Source organism: Pinus tabuliformis, chromosome 6 (genome assembly GCF_031772625.1).
Source record: "Pinus tabuliformis cultivar Carrire ecotype Pingquan chromosome 6, CPIR1, whole genome shotgun sequence".
NCBI classification, from domain to species: Eukaryota; Viridiplantae; Streptophyta; class Pinopsida; order Pinales; family Pinaceae; genus Pinus; species Pinus tabuliformis.
The window spans coordinates 685074849-685090412 of NC_142292.1; positions in this window are offsets into that span (position 1 = coordinate 685074849).

A 15564-nucleotide genomic window follows, 5' to 3' on the forward strand; every position below is an offset into this window, starting at 1 on the left:
GAGACCGTAATTCCTCCTTTTTTCATAAGCAGGCCCAAGCTAGAAAATGCTGTAACAGTATTTCAGAAATTAAAAATGAGGAGAACACCTTAAAAGACTTCGTCAGCATCAAGAAGGCTGCATCAAAACACTTTGAAAAAATGTATTCTGAAGTCGAGGGGATCACCCAAAACGGCAATTTGTTAGACAATGTCCCCAAGCTCATCACCGCAAAGATGAACCAGATGCTAGAAAATAAAATTTCGACAATGGAAGTCAAAGAAGCGCTGTTTGCAATGGAACCCGACAAAGCTCCGGGTCCTGATGGATTCACACCCAGGTTTCTTCAAGTATGCTGGCAGATAGTGGAGAAGGATTTTATGAAAATGATACAAAAATCCCAAGAATGCCAGAAAATTGGGGGTTGTACAAACTCAGCTTTCCTCGCCCTTATTCCCAAAGAAAAAGGCGCTAACACCTTCAACAGATTCCGTCCAATATCCCTATGCAACATTGGATACAAAGTGATCACTAAAGTTATAGCAAACAGATTGAAGAAAATCCCCCCTAAAATCATCCCGGAGAACCAAGGCGGCTTTATTCAAGGCAGACAGTTGGTAGACAATTTTATCTTGGTCCAAGAGGTGATTCACTCGAGTCAGCGCCGTAAAGAACAAGGTATGGTTATTAAACTCGATCTAGCTAATGCAATTGATCGTGTTAGACATAAATTTCTGTTTGATGTAATGTACAAACTGGGTTTTGGACAAAATTTCATTAAATGGATCAAAACTTGTATCTTCGAACCCTGGATTGCCCCTCTTGTGAATGGCAGGGCTACGGATTTCTTTAAAGCATCTAGAGGGCTGAGGCAGGGGTGCCCCTTGTCACCTCTCCTCTTCGTGCTGTAAGCCTCTGTCCTTAGCTTCCACTTAAACAGGAAACAACAAGACCAAGAGATAGTTGGGTTATGCATAGCAAGAGGGACAAAAAGTATCAACCATGCCCTCTTTGCAGATGATACGCTGCTCCTGGGGGCTGCTTCTCAACGGATGGCAAGGAAAGTCAAAGAGGTTCTGGAAGACTACTGCCAAGCTTCGGGTAGTGAATTAAACAGGGGTAAGTGCCATACTTATTGCTGGAATGTCCCGACAGTTGCTGCTAGTGCCATAGCCAGATGTCTGGGCTTTGTTGCTTCAGCATCTTGGAATTCCTTCAAATACCTCGGGCTACCTGTCTTTCATAAGAGAGCTACAAGCAAGGACTGGCTCCCACAGATTGAAAAAATCAAAGCCAAAATGCAGGCCTGGGGGTCAACATGGCTCAACTTGGCCGGGAAATCAGTGCTAATTAAATTATTGTTGAGCAGCCTGCCTCTCTTTCAATTTTTTGTTCTTTTGGAACCAATGGGAATCATAGAAAGCATAGAGGAGCTAATCAGAAAATTCCTTTGGAAAGGAGGCAAGAATAATGAGAAAAGGCTCTCTTTAGTAAACTGGGAAACAGTCTCAAGGCCGTTACAAGAAGGAGGACTAAATTTTAAAGATCTAAACACTCAAAATTTAGCAATGGGAGCCAAACTAATTTGGAAGATTATAGCGCCAAAGCCTGGTTAGGTTCAGTTGGTGCTGTGGACAAAATACTTCAAAGGCCAGAGACTCCGGTGTTTGGAACAACAAAAAGAGCACTTCAGAACCCCTCTCAGCAACCTAATCTCCAAATTTGGGCCACTTATAAGAGACAACACCTATTGGATTCCCGGGAATGGTAAACTCATCAGAATTTGGGAGGATAACATTATGAACAGACTTCCTCTATCGAACTCGAGCCTAAGCAGAGAGCTGAAAACGTGGATGGACGAGGCCAACATTAAAACGCTATGGGATATATCGACCTGGCATGGCGATAGTTGGGTAGGCTGGAAATCAGATGTCCCAGCTGCGTGGATGCTAGAATATTCCACGTTTCTTCAGCTGCTCCATGGAGCTGCCCTTACGCATGTAAAAAAGAAGGATTCGAGAGGCTAGGGAGAAAAACAGTTTGGTTATTCGGTATCACAGGGCTACACCAAAATCAGGGAGAGACCCCATGTTCCCCCTAATCCGGCGCCTTGGAACAATATTTGGAATTTCCCCACTATTCCAAAGATTAACTTCTTCTGTTGGCTGCTATGCCATCAAAAAATATTAACAGAAGATAGGCTACAGAAAAGGGGTTTCCATGGTCCATCAAGATGCGCTCTATGCAAAGAAAATTCCGAAACTGCTGGTCATATTTCTCTGAATTGAAAATTCACAGTCCAAGTTTGGTAGGAGCTCCTCGGATCATGGAATTCGATGCTCATCCTTCTCCACGCTGTCCTGAATTTGTTCGAAGGGTGGTTGGCAAGATTCCCAGGCCCAGGTCCAAAAAACAAGATTGTCAAACTTGCTTGGACTGCCCTGCCCAAATTTATTAATTGGCAAACCTGGTTAGAGAGAAACAGAAGGATCTTCAGAGGTAAGGATCAGAACTACAAGGTAGTCGCAAATACAGTTAAGGGGCAGTTAAATGAATGGCTGAGTGATAAAAAGGATGACACAAATCTAAGCCAAGATGACAGAGAGTTCAGAGCCGCTCTCAATCTTAGCTTCCAAAAGTCGATGATATCTCTCAGATGCCTTAAAGACTGGCAAATAAGGTAAAGCGGAGCAGAGTTTCAAGCTTGGTTATCCAATCAAGCCCTTCCCTCCCTGTTCTTCGACGGGGCAGCTAAGGGAAATCCAGGAAGAGCTGGAGCATGAGGCATAATTATAAATCTAAAAGATTCTTCCACACATAGATTTGCATGGGGTCTAGGCCACACCACTAGTATCCAAGCTGAAGTCATGGCGCTGTTCCAAGGGATCAAAGCGCTTAAGGCCCTGGGACACACAGAAGCAATTGTATTGGGAGATTCACAAGTCATTATTAATGCTATGATGACCAAAACAAATCTGGTAGATCTTCGGCTGGCTAGGACAATCTCAAGAATTAAAGGCATGATCAAATCTCTGAAGCTGGAATTTTTCCATGTCCTGAGAAACAACAATAAAGAAGTAGATGTAGAAGCAAATAAGGCAGCCCAGTTAGATGCTGGAACTATCCTCAGAGACAGTGAAGTCTCATGGGACCCAATCCCTTAAAAAATCGCTATGTTCTATCGTCTTTTGCTGAAGCAGTTCGTTTGTATACATAAGCTTGGGAAATCAGCTGGAAAAGACCAAGTAAAAAATTGTAAAAAAATGAGATTCATAAGTGAGTGTGCCATGTTCAGCTGGTTGGAGAAATTTCAAGAAACCAATCTCAGCTATTGTAACCGAATCTATGACATTTTGCCAATTAGTTAATGAAAGCTTCATACACGTTTCTGTTATATATATATATATATATATATATATATATATATATATATATATATATATAAATTATTATTAAAATATTTAATTTTATTCCTTTTCAATTTTTAAGATGGATGGAGTATCCGCTTGAAATGTTGGTAGTTTCATATATTTTTATAAAAAAATTCAAAAGAAATATTGACTAAATATTGTTTCTTATTATCAAAAAATTCAAAAAAAATATTGACTAAATATTGTTTCTTATTATCCTTGTGGCAATGTATTGGATATTGAAATAGATTTTTTGGGTTTGACAAAAAAAAATTGCAACTTTTTTTTTTATAGTATAACATTACACATTGAAATATATGGATTTTTGAAAATAATTTAATTTATTTATGTTCAATTTGTTTGACTATGATTTTTTAAAAATAATTTAATTTATTTATGTTCAATTTGTTTGACTATCAAATTGAACATGTTATTGCCATTTGCCTCTATTAATGTGCCCATTACCTCTATTAATTAACCAGAAGTACATAGATCACATCAATGTGTAAGATGAGCATTTATGATACTATTTGTTTTGGGAAGGTGATAAAATTATTGCTAATGAGTGTAATCATTTTATATTCCTATTTATAAAATGGTTAATGATTAATATAATCTAATAAAAAAGGGAGTAGTCTTTAACGCGACTTTTTGAAAGCCTTTCCGGCGATTTTTTCCGGTGAAAATCCGGCAGTAATTTATTGGAATCCAAGTTTGATAGCTAATTTCTGCACAATGAAACCGTCCCAGGGGTTTTTCAGGGTGCTGAATCCGAATATGCAGTTAAAAAACCATTTTAACTGCAACAAATCATGATTTCATGTCAATTTCTTCCGCCGGATTCCGTCACCGGAATCTCAAAAAGTCGCATTATAGACAACTCCATAAAAAAGTATATTTTTTAAAATTACATATATAATTTAAAATGATTATTTAAAATCACATATATAATTTAAAAAGATTTATTAATGGTATGTGAGAGATATACTTTTATTTTTACATTATATTTTTAAGGGTAGAGGTCACTTAGGTTTTTGTGTGAACTTAATCACATATGATAGATTTTCCACTATTGATGAATAGATGATATTCAAAATAATAAGATTTTTGTATATGAATAAATATAAAATTTCTCATATGGATTCAGTTATTCCAAGTCCTAAAGCTAGTCTTTTTGTAAGTCCTTGGGATAGTTTGTCAAATGTTCTTTGTAAGTATGCCGTTTCATGGGCTAGAACTCTCAAGACCTTCGTCTCGCTGTAAGCATATTTTGTATCAATATAGAAGTAGACCAATTCAAAAAAAAATAAAAAAAATAAATTCTCATATTCACAAACCAAGGTACACTATAAATTTATGATAGGGCCTCTATACCCAGGTCTAATAATAAGATTTTCATAAGACCATATCCACAAACTATAAAAAGCCAAATGTAAACTATTAATAACTATTTCTATGTTGCAATACAAATAATGTTAATTTAGAAAATTTAATAATGCATTTAATTACAATTTGAAATTAATTTAATTATAACATTTTAAAATTTTAAATCTTTGTATTTTTATTGTTTCTACTTTAATTCAACTATATTTAAACTAAGTGGCAGGGATAACTACTATATAGCCCTTGTTTAAATGGTAATTTTAATTATAACTTGGGAATTAATTCTTGAAACACACACATACATGTATGTACTTACTTTATACACACATGTGAGATTTTTTTATTTTTATTTTTTTATTATTTATTATTATTATTAATTTTTTTTTTTTTTGCACAATTTCTTATTCAAGTGGTAAGTTTAGTTATAGCTTGAGAGTTAATTACTAAGATACACAAACATGTATATGCATATGTATATGTACATATGCACATACATATATCTATGAAGCCTTGTGCAAAATCTCATCCAACGAAACTTGATTGTTCAAGGTCATAGTCACTAAGGGGTCATGGGATTAATTCTTTAAGAGTCTTGTTGGGTTACCAATTGTAGGGAAGAAGGGGGAAATTCCTTGAAATGTATGTTCAGAAAATAAATAAATAATTTACATGGAAAATGTCCTCAAGGAAACCCTCCATGTGCTTTCTCACATTTTGTGAATGATGCAATGGGAAATGTTGTTGAAGTACAACATTTATTTGTAACTAAAAGGAACTTTAGTAGACTTGAACCTATGGCTTCTCAACAATCTATGCCTTGAAACTAATTGGCTTAAACTAATTGAGTGAACCCATTAAGCTAATAAAATCTCACAAGCTCTGCCCCTCCTCCTTAGAATATTTGAATGGAGGGTGGCTCAACTACCACACACAATAGTGGCTATTACCCCTGAAGGACTCGAATAAATTTGAATCTATGATGTATGGCCTCCTCATTGGCAATATGTATTGGGTGGATGGTTCAATTGATCGATTATATTTCCAAGGAAGGTTAATTTTGTCTAGCTTGGGTGATTAAGAGGAGAAGTTTTTATCCTCCCCACTAATGTTCAAATCTTTCTTATGACATGTTTGCCCCTTGTAAGCCTATTTGGGTTACCACATGTTTTCTCCTTATAAGCCTATTTGAGGTACTAGCAATCTCATTGTCATACATGTGCTTAAAGGTGGGACAAGATGTTTCCAAATGTTTTTTAGCCAAGGGGCTAGTACAACTGAATATTACTGGGCATTTGGCTAGTTCCATGTTGACAAGTACTTAGTTTGGATCCCCTCAGGTGTTGAGTATGTGTTATATTCTTTGCACAACTAGCCCCATGCATGATTTTTATGTGCTAGGCATAATAGTGGGGTCATAAGGGGGCAAAGCCCCTGAAAAAAAAATTATGTGTTTTTTTGCATTCATTTTTGGCACACTATTTTTGCTTTTGGCAATTTTGTGTTTTAGCCCATGGTTTTCTAATTATGGTTAAGGAATTAAGGTTGTAGTCTAATATGGGTTAATCAAATAGGGGTTTTTGATACTGGGAGATACTATACATTATATTATAAATAATGAAGTTGATTAATGAAAAAAATTATTGTTGGGAATAATTTTTTTCATGGGGTGAATTCTCCTAGATGCCCTTGGGGTTAGGCTCTGCTAATAAGCCAATAAGATGTGATCCCTATGGGTTGATCTACCCTGATATTTCCTCTCTCTCTCTCGCTCTCTCTCTCTCTCTCTCTCTCTCTCTCTCTATATATATATATATATATATGCATATGCATCATTAAGAAAAACATAACCAAGTCATAAACATCATACACATGAATACAAATTTTTTTAAGGTGGAAACACATAAAAGGAGAAAACCACCATACTTCTTTTTCTCTTCTTTAATCTTTCTTTACATTTGTTTGTTGGCACCAACTAGTAGGAAACACCTAATCCCTTTCACTATTTCAATGACACCTACCAACAGGAAGTACCCACTCCCTTGCACAGTTTCGTTGGAATCCACCAACAGAAAGCACCCACTCCCTTCACTATTTCGCTTGCACCCACCAACAAGAACCTATTATCTAAAATCAGTTCGTTGGCACCAACCAACTAGAGGCACCAACCCCAAATCACTGTGGACCTCTCTTTCATCCATTTTCAAACTAGATCCACTCCCTTTAGCACAATTTCAAATCAATATAGATTCTTCATGCAAATTCCTCTCTGCTCAACAACACTTACTTGTTCATCAACAACCACAAAAATGCATTCAATAATACAACATCATCAATATCCTTCACTAGCTGACATATACCTAAACATACAATCCTTTCAATTACATGCAAACCCTAGCAAAAGTAACAATCCAATTTTGACTTCAAATAATAGACCAGTTCAACACATGGTCTTTACTAATAGCAACATAATGATACACCTTGTCATCTATAGTGCACAAATGCTCCAACTCAGTAGTAGTACAATCACAACACAATAATTACTTTGGAAAAACCAAGGTTTCATAAATAGTCATCATCTTACTAACACTAATTGCAGCACAAACCCTAAATCAACATTCAAACCCTAACAACAACAATAATCCAATTTTGTCACCTCATAGTAGCCCTGTCATCTAAAAAATTTCATACTCCTTTGTCATTAGCAACTCATCATATTCAACAACAACCTCATCACCATTGCTAGTTCAAAAATCATTCACCAGTCACTCAACAAGCAAGAGCTTCATCAACATACTAACACTAATTGCAACACATCATCATGCTCATATAAATCAACAACATAACCATACTCCTGTCATTGACATGTACACATCCCTACAACATGTTGGGTGCGTGTTATATTATTTCCATGACTAGCCCCACGTGCAAGGGGGGCACAGGGGGAGGGGGGGTAGACCCCCTTGTACGTTGCGCCGGGCGCAACACCCCAGGAATTTTTTTTGGATGCTATATTAGGTGGATGGACCTACCTATGGTTTTGTGCATGGATTTTGCACATGGTTTTGGGCATGATGGTTTTCTTCCCATGGTATTTTGTAGATCCAGTCAAGAGAAATATGGTTATATTCTAATCCAGGGTTAATGGATTTGGGTTTATGGATGCTTTGACATGTATATATATGTATTGTAACATTGAAAGGAATATAATGAAAAAATCAATCTGGTAGTCCTAGTTTTGGGATCTAGGGGAAAATCTTCGTGTATATTTGTTTTATGTTTTATGCTCTTACAATTGTTTATTTTCTGTTTTTAGAATTCACATGTAGGTAATTTATGTACGAGGTTAAAACCTAAATTTGGTATTAGAGTTGTTTCGGCTTCAAGGGGACACCTTTGCTGCTGAGGGGTTTTTCTTGGGCCTATGGTAGAACCTGTTCAGTGGGAGATCTGCGAGATCGATTCTTGTGGTGAAGGAAGATGGCGAGCAGTGGAAAGATAGAGATTGAGAAATTTAATGGTTAGAGTTTTGAGTTATGGAAACTCAAGATGGAGGATATGGCGGTGGATAAAGATCAGTGGATCGTGGTAGATCCGGGTACTAAACCAACAACAATGTCAACTAAAGACTGGGTGAAGTTGGATCGGAAGGCAAAGAGCACAATACGGTTGTGTATCTCAGATTCAATATTGTTGAATGTATTAGGGGAAGCTTCAACATAGGCTTTTTGGGACAAGTTAGGGACTTTGTACCAATCTAAGTCTCTGGTGAATAAATTATTCCTACAGAAAAATCTGCATAACCTGAGGATGAAGGATGGAGACTTGGTGACGGAGCATTTGAATGCCTTTAATACTGTGGTAAGCCAGTTGTTATCTGTTGATACAAAAATTTCCGATGAAGATAAGTGCATCAGTTTTTTGTGTTCTCTACTAGATTCATGGGATAGTCTTGTTGTTGTAATAGGTAGTAATGCGACTGCCTTGCAGTTTGATGAAATAGTCTCATCCTTGCTGTCGGAGGAGATGGGACGGAAAAATATGGAGGGCCAAAATGGTGATGCCTTGTTTATAGGAGGATGGTCCCGAATAGAAACAAAAATAAGTTCTCGAGTGGGAGATCTAAATCTCTAGGAAAACCTATAAAAGTGTGTTGGAAATGTGGAAAGGAAGTGCACTTCAAAAATCACTGTAGATCTAAAGCTACTAAGAAAGGAAATGGATATGATGATGCTCCTTTTGCAGAGGTGAAAACTACCTCAGATGAAGGTGGGGATGTGTACTTGGCTTCTTCTTCAAGTACACATGTAGATCATGAGGCATGGTTGATTGAATTAGGTGCATCCTTTCACTTCACTCCCCATAGGGAGTGGTTCTGTGAGTATGAGAAATATGATAGTGGTGATGTCTTCTTAGGGGATGATAGGAAGGTTAGAATCATTGGACGCAGAAAAGTCAAGTTGAAGTTGTAAGGTGGAAGGATTAGAACACTTCCGAGTGTTCTGCATATTCCTGCATTAACGAGAAATATGACTTTTGTAAGCAATCTGGATGATGCAGTTGTAAAAATAGTGTTCGAGAAAGATACCTGCAAGATGGTTCAGGGAGCACTGGTATTGATGCGGGGAGTTTGGATTGGAACTCTATACAAGCTTCAGGGTAGCACTGTTATTGATGGGTGCAACAATTATGTGGTTCCTGAAAGTGGAGCAGAAAATCTAGTGGTCTTTGGAGAAAAGACCATGCTATGGCATCAAAGGCTTGGACATATTGAAGAGAAGGGCCTTCAAATACTTCATGGTAATGGTATGGTAGAAGGTATGTCAAATTTATCTTTGGATTTTGATTTCTTTGAAAATTGTGTATATGGGAAGCAAAATCGGGTGAGTTTCCCCTCTGGTGCTAAGAGGGTGAAACAAATATTAAAGCTTGTGCATAGTGATGTGTTTGGACCTATGTCGGTTCCATCACTGGGTAAGTCTGTGTACTACGTATCATTTATAGATGGCTTCTCAAGGAAACATGGATATATTTCCTTAAGAAGAAATCTAAAGTCTTTGACAGTTTTAAAGAATTTAAGGCTCTGGTGGAAAATCAGACAGAGAAGAAGATAAAAGTGCCGAGGATAGATAACGGTTGAGAGTTTTGCAAGAAGGAATTTGAAGAGTTTTGTAAGAAGTGTGGTATAGCACGATAGAATACTACTCAATACACACCTCAAAAAAATGGAGTTGCAGAAATAATGAACATGACGTTGATGGAAAAGGCAAGAAGCATGCTCAGTGGTGCTAGGTTAGAACAAGAATTTTGGGCAGAGGTGGTGGAGACTGCATGTTACCTGGTCAACAGATCACCTTTATCAGCATTGGAGGATAAGAGTCCACAAGAGGCATGGATTGGTAAGAAACCATCTCTTTCACATCTGAGGGTATTTGGATGTGATGCATATGTACATGTTCCAAAGGAGAAAAGAACCAATTTGGATAGTAAATCTGAAAGGTGCATTGGGTATAAAGATGGTTTAAAAGGTTATAAGCTTTGGAACCTAGAAATAAGGAATGTTGTGTACATCCATGTTGTGGTGTTTAGAGAGGTGAAATATGTTATTAAACATGAAGTCCTACCAAAGGAACTTGAGAAGATAGAGTTTGAGATAAAGGAGGATGAATCAAACTTTATAGTAGAAGATGAATCAGAAGATGAAGAGCCACAAACTCCAGTTGTGAGAAGATCAATTCGAGAAAGAAGGCAACCAAAAAGGTATAGTCCAAATGCTTTCTATTCAAATTTTACTTTATCTATTATTGATTATGATCCCAGAACTGTCAGGGAAGCAATAGATTTAGAGGATGGAAACATATGGAAAGAGGCCATGGTTGATGAAATGGAATCTTTACACAAAAATGAGGCTTGGGATATGGTGGAGTTTCCAGTTGGAAGGAAACCCATTGGAAACAAATGGGTGTTTAAGAAGAAGATGAATGCAAAAGGCAAGGTGGAGAAATACAAAGCTCATTTGGTAGAAAAAGGTTATTCCCAGGTGTCGAGAACTGATTTTGGTGATATTTTTTGTCCTGTTGCCAAGGTAGCTTATGTTAGCTCAATTTACTAGGTAAATTAAACATATGTTTTACTCATCAATCCAGGTTGGTATTCATAGAAGAAAACCACAATTTATGGAATTTTGGATAAAACTAATATAGAAACTAGTTGTGAAAATGGAAATGCATATTACAAATATAATTCATTCTACAAAAGAAAGTAAAAAAATTTAGATCTATTCTATAAAAGCATAAATGATTGGTCAATGAAATTAGTCTGTTTTAGAAGATGAAGAAGAGGCTCTTTTCTAAGAGACCTGGCTGTCCTTCCACAAGCTTTCTATAATAATATTGCCAAACATCTAAGAAAGCATGAGAGAATGTCAACTATGAAGTCATAAGAATTTAATCTAGAAAAGCATTTAACGAAGTGAATCTTGTTTCAGTTTAGTCCTAGCTCATGGAGAAGAGGCTCTTTTCTAAGAGTCCTAGTTGTCCTTCCACATTTAAGATAATTACTGAAAGGAAAGAAATATTCACTTAAACATGGCCATAAAATGAATTCATACTGAAAACATCTACAAATATTTACAACAAATAAATATGAAGAACATGAAGAACTAAACTAGCATATGCACAATTATAAACATTATACAACAAACTGTACTTAGCTTAGTATGGGGGCCCTCCAACCTTGCTGGTACACTGTTAAAACACTCAGCTACAACAACTCATTCACTCCAACAAGCATAAAGAAATCATAAAACAAAAGCTCTGTCTTCAATTATCTCAAAATAATAGTCTTCAATTTTTCTCCATTGTTTCTAACTATGAATGCCTCTCCTTAAATAGGGAAAATGATAACCATATAAGATAAAAAGTATGAAACAACTATCATTAATGTTATCCCACTTCATTAGGTTGAAACTATTCATTAGTTACAAAAAACCAGGGAGAATCCCCAAAAATATTAAAGCTGCCCCTTTTTTAGGGGATATTTTGGATGACTAGTCAAGTTTGACCAGTGTTGACCAACTACTTCGCAGATGTTTTGAGGTGTCTGAATAGATGTTCATTCATCCTTGGTTCTTGTAGTTTCCATATATACGCTTGGTTTGAGCCCAGGTGTCCTGCAACCATGACTTCAATGGAGCTATTACAAGCTTTTCTAGTTCTGTCTAAATTTTAATTAAATGCTCAATTTTTAGAAAAATACTAAAATAATTAAAAGACTTAGTTTAGTTACCTTGTTATGTATGGATGGATGAAAATGGGGTGAGTATGGCAGCAAGATAGTGGGAAAAAGTGATAAATATCGAAATAAACATAATAAAAATAAGTCAAAATCAGAGGCCAACAACTTCTATTAGATTACTTTTATCTATTACTGCTGCTTTTGATTTTGAGGTAGAACAAATGGATGTGAAGACAAAATTTCTTCACGGGGATCTGGAAGAAGAGATCTACATGTAGCAACCTAAAGGATTTGCGGTGAAGGGTAAGAAAGACTTGGTATGCAGGTTAAAAAAGACTCTGTATGGGTTAAAATAGTCACCAAGGATGTGGTATTAGAATTTTGAGACATATATACAGGGACTTGACTTCACCGGAAGCAAAGAATATCACTGTGTGTATTTTAAATTAACTGGTGACCGTGTTATTTATTTTGTCTTGTATGTGGATGATATGTTGCTGATTGGAAATAAAAAAGAAATTATCCAGGAATTGAAGACCCAATTGTCCTCCAAATTCGACATGAAAGATATTGGTGTTGCAAACTATTTTTGGGCATGGAAATTAAACGAGATTGGGAAAAGAGGAAGCTTTGGTTAAACCAGAGGGAGTATGTTGAGACAATACTGCAGAGGTTTAATATGCAAGATAGTAAACCGGTGAAGGCTCCTATTCTTGTAGGTGTAAATTTATCTGCTGAACAGTGACCCAAGACACAAGAAGAGGAAGAAGACATGTTTCGTGTTCCATATGCAAGTGCAGTCGGTAGCCTGATTTATGCAATGGTCTGTATTAGACCAGAATTTGCATATGCAATGGGAGTATTGAGCAGGTTTATGTCAAAACCAGGGAAGGATCATTGGACAATAGTGAAGCAAGTTTTCAGGTATTTGCATGGCACTAATGATTATGGTCTGTTCTACCAAACAAGACCAGGATTGGACAGAGTTTTGGACATCCATGGCTTTGTTGATGCAGTCTGGGATGGAGATCTGGACCAGAGAAGATCTACAAGTGGGTATGTGTTTAACTTATTTGGAGGTGCAGTCAGTTGGATGAGTAAGAGACAACCTGTAGTGGAAATTTCAACTACATAGGTAGAATACATGGTAGCCACTCATGCAAGCAAAGAAGTAGTTTGGTTGCATAGATTATGTTCAAGTATGGGGTTAGTACAACAAGCTATAAAGATAGACTTTGACAGGAAAAGAGCAATTTTCTTGGAAAAGAACCTTGCTTATCATTAAAAAACAAAGCACATTGATGTTCAGTATCACTTTGTAAGGGATATGGTTGATGACAAAAAGGTGTTGTTGGTAAAGGTGGACACTTTGAAGAATACTGCAGATGCATTGACAAAGTTTGTGAGCACTGAGAATTTTTATTGGTGTAGAGAAATAATGGGCATTGAAGGGTTGGACCAATGACTAAGCTCTCCTGTGGCCCCCTGTGGAAAGAAAACAACAAGTGGGAGAATGTTGGGTGTTTTATATTCTTTCCACGAATAGCCCAGCGCGGGGGGTGGGGGGGGGGGGTTAGGGGAATTCTGAGGTCTAAAATGAACCTCTTAAGGAAATTATAAAATAATAGTGGAAATAATAAAATAATATTAGATTACATCATCAAATTTTAGAGGGAAAAAAAGAAAAAACTATTTTTTCAACTCGTATTTTCAACTTATCTCCCTATGGGTTTACTCAAATTTCGAGCGACAACACTCATTGGATGTATAATTTGATTCATCATCCAAGGAGTACCCATTTTGCATACTTTCAACGAACATTTCTACATGAAAAATGAGAAATACATGAAAAACATGATTGCAATAATGTTTTTTCACGTATTTCTCGTTTTTTGTGTAGCATGGTCCATCGAAAGTGTGTAACATGGGTGCTCATTGGATGAGGAATTAAATTTTGCATCCAATGAGTACTCTCGCTTGAAATTTAAGTAAGATATTGGGGAGATAAGTTGAAATTACGAATTGAAAAAGTAGTTTTATTATTTTATTATTTTTTAATATTTATACTTTTTTACTCCAAAAATGCTGAGTCATCCCCCATGGTTGACATCATCATCTTGAATCCCATTGGTTCTTATAAAGTTTATTTTGGTTGTACATTTTTCTTAGGAGGCCCATTTTAGACCTCAAAATTCCCCTAATGTCACAGGGGGTGGGGGGGGGGGGGGGGGGGGGTGGCCCTCCTACACGGTGTTCGGGCAGTGACCTAGGAAATTTTTTTGGACCCTATATTGGGTAGGCATACCTGCCTATGGTTTTGTGAATGAATTTCACACATGGTTTTGGGCATGATGGTTTTCTGCCAATGGTATTTTTTAGATATGGTAAAGGAAACTATGGTTATGTTCTAATCCAGGTTTAATGGATTGGGGTTTATAGATGCTTCAGCATGTATATATATGTATTGTAACATTAAAAGGAATATAATGAAAAAATAAATCTAGTAGTCCCAATTTTGTGATCCAGGGGAAAATCGCTGTGTATATCTGTTTTATGTTTTATGCTCTCGCCATTGTTTATTTTCTGTTTTTAGAATTCGTATGCAGGTAATTTATGTACGGGGTTAAAACCTACACAACATACAATCTTGTCACAAAAACACCTCCAATACTAACAATAATACTCAAACGCTAATCTGATCTCCACAATAAAAGATTTAATCAACAACCTAGCAATGTATCAAAGCTCTTACTCAACAGGAGATCATAATAGAGAGAAATATATATCTTCGTCACAACAACAGAAAAATAATTTCATTATCATTTGGATAAGAAACATATCTGGACACCAAAGGGCTCAATAATTCATAACACATCTCTATTTTTCCAGCAATATACTTCAAGTCATCAACAATAGTAGCAACTCCATACCCCAGTAACATCAATAATACTTAACACATAGTATTTGTCATCAACCACATAAGAAAAATTCTAACCCTAATAAGCCATCATAGAAAATTTGCAAGCTTGGGAAAGTAGGTTCTTTACCATAGGAAAATTAAAAACTCAGAACAACTTCTTGGCCACAACAATACAATAATGCTTAGTAGCAGACTTGATCACATATATTAATAGGAGAAAAAATATGTTTAAATAACTTTTTCATATCTCAGGAATCAATAATCAATGAATTCCAAATATGAGCTTTAAACTTGAATGTAAATCAATCATCTCATGCCACATATTTTGATGACACTAACTACTCCATACACCATATATGCATAGCCACCCTTATAACCAAATCGCTTAGCAATAACTCTGTCATTATAACTAAGCAATAATTAGCCTAGTCATACTTCGGTCATGTAGTGTTCAAGATATGTTTTGTACTTTTATTTTAGGACCCAATTAACTATTTACATGGATTCAATTACAACAACACACTCCCTCTAGGTGTCAGGCAGCAACTTTGACCCTTTTATAAGCATAACAACCATACCACTAACTATCAACACTTATTCCATCATAGCAATATGCATAGTATCAACAAACAGTTAATT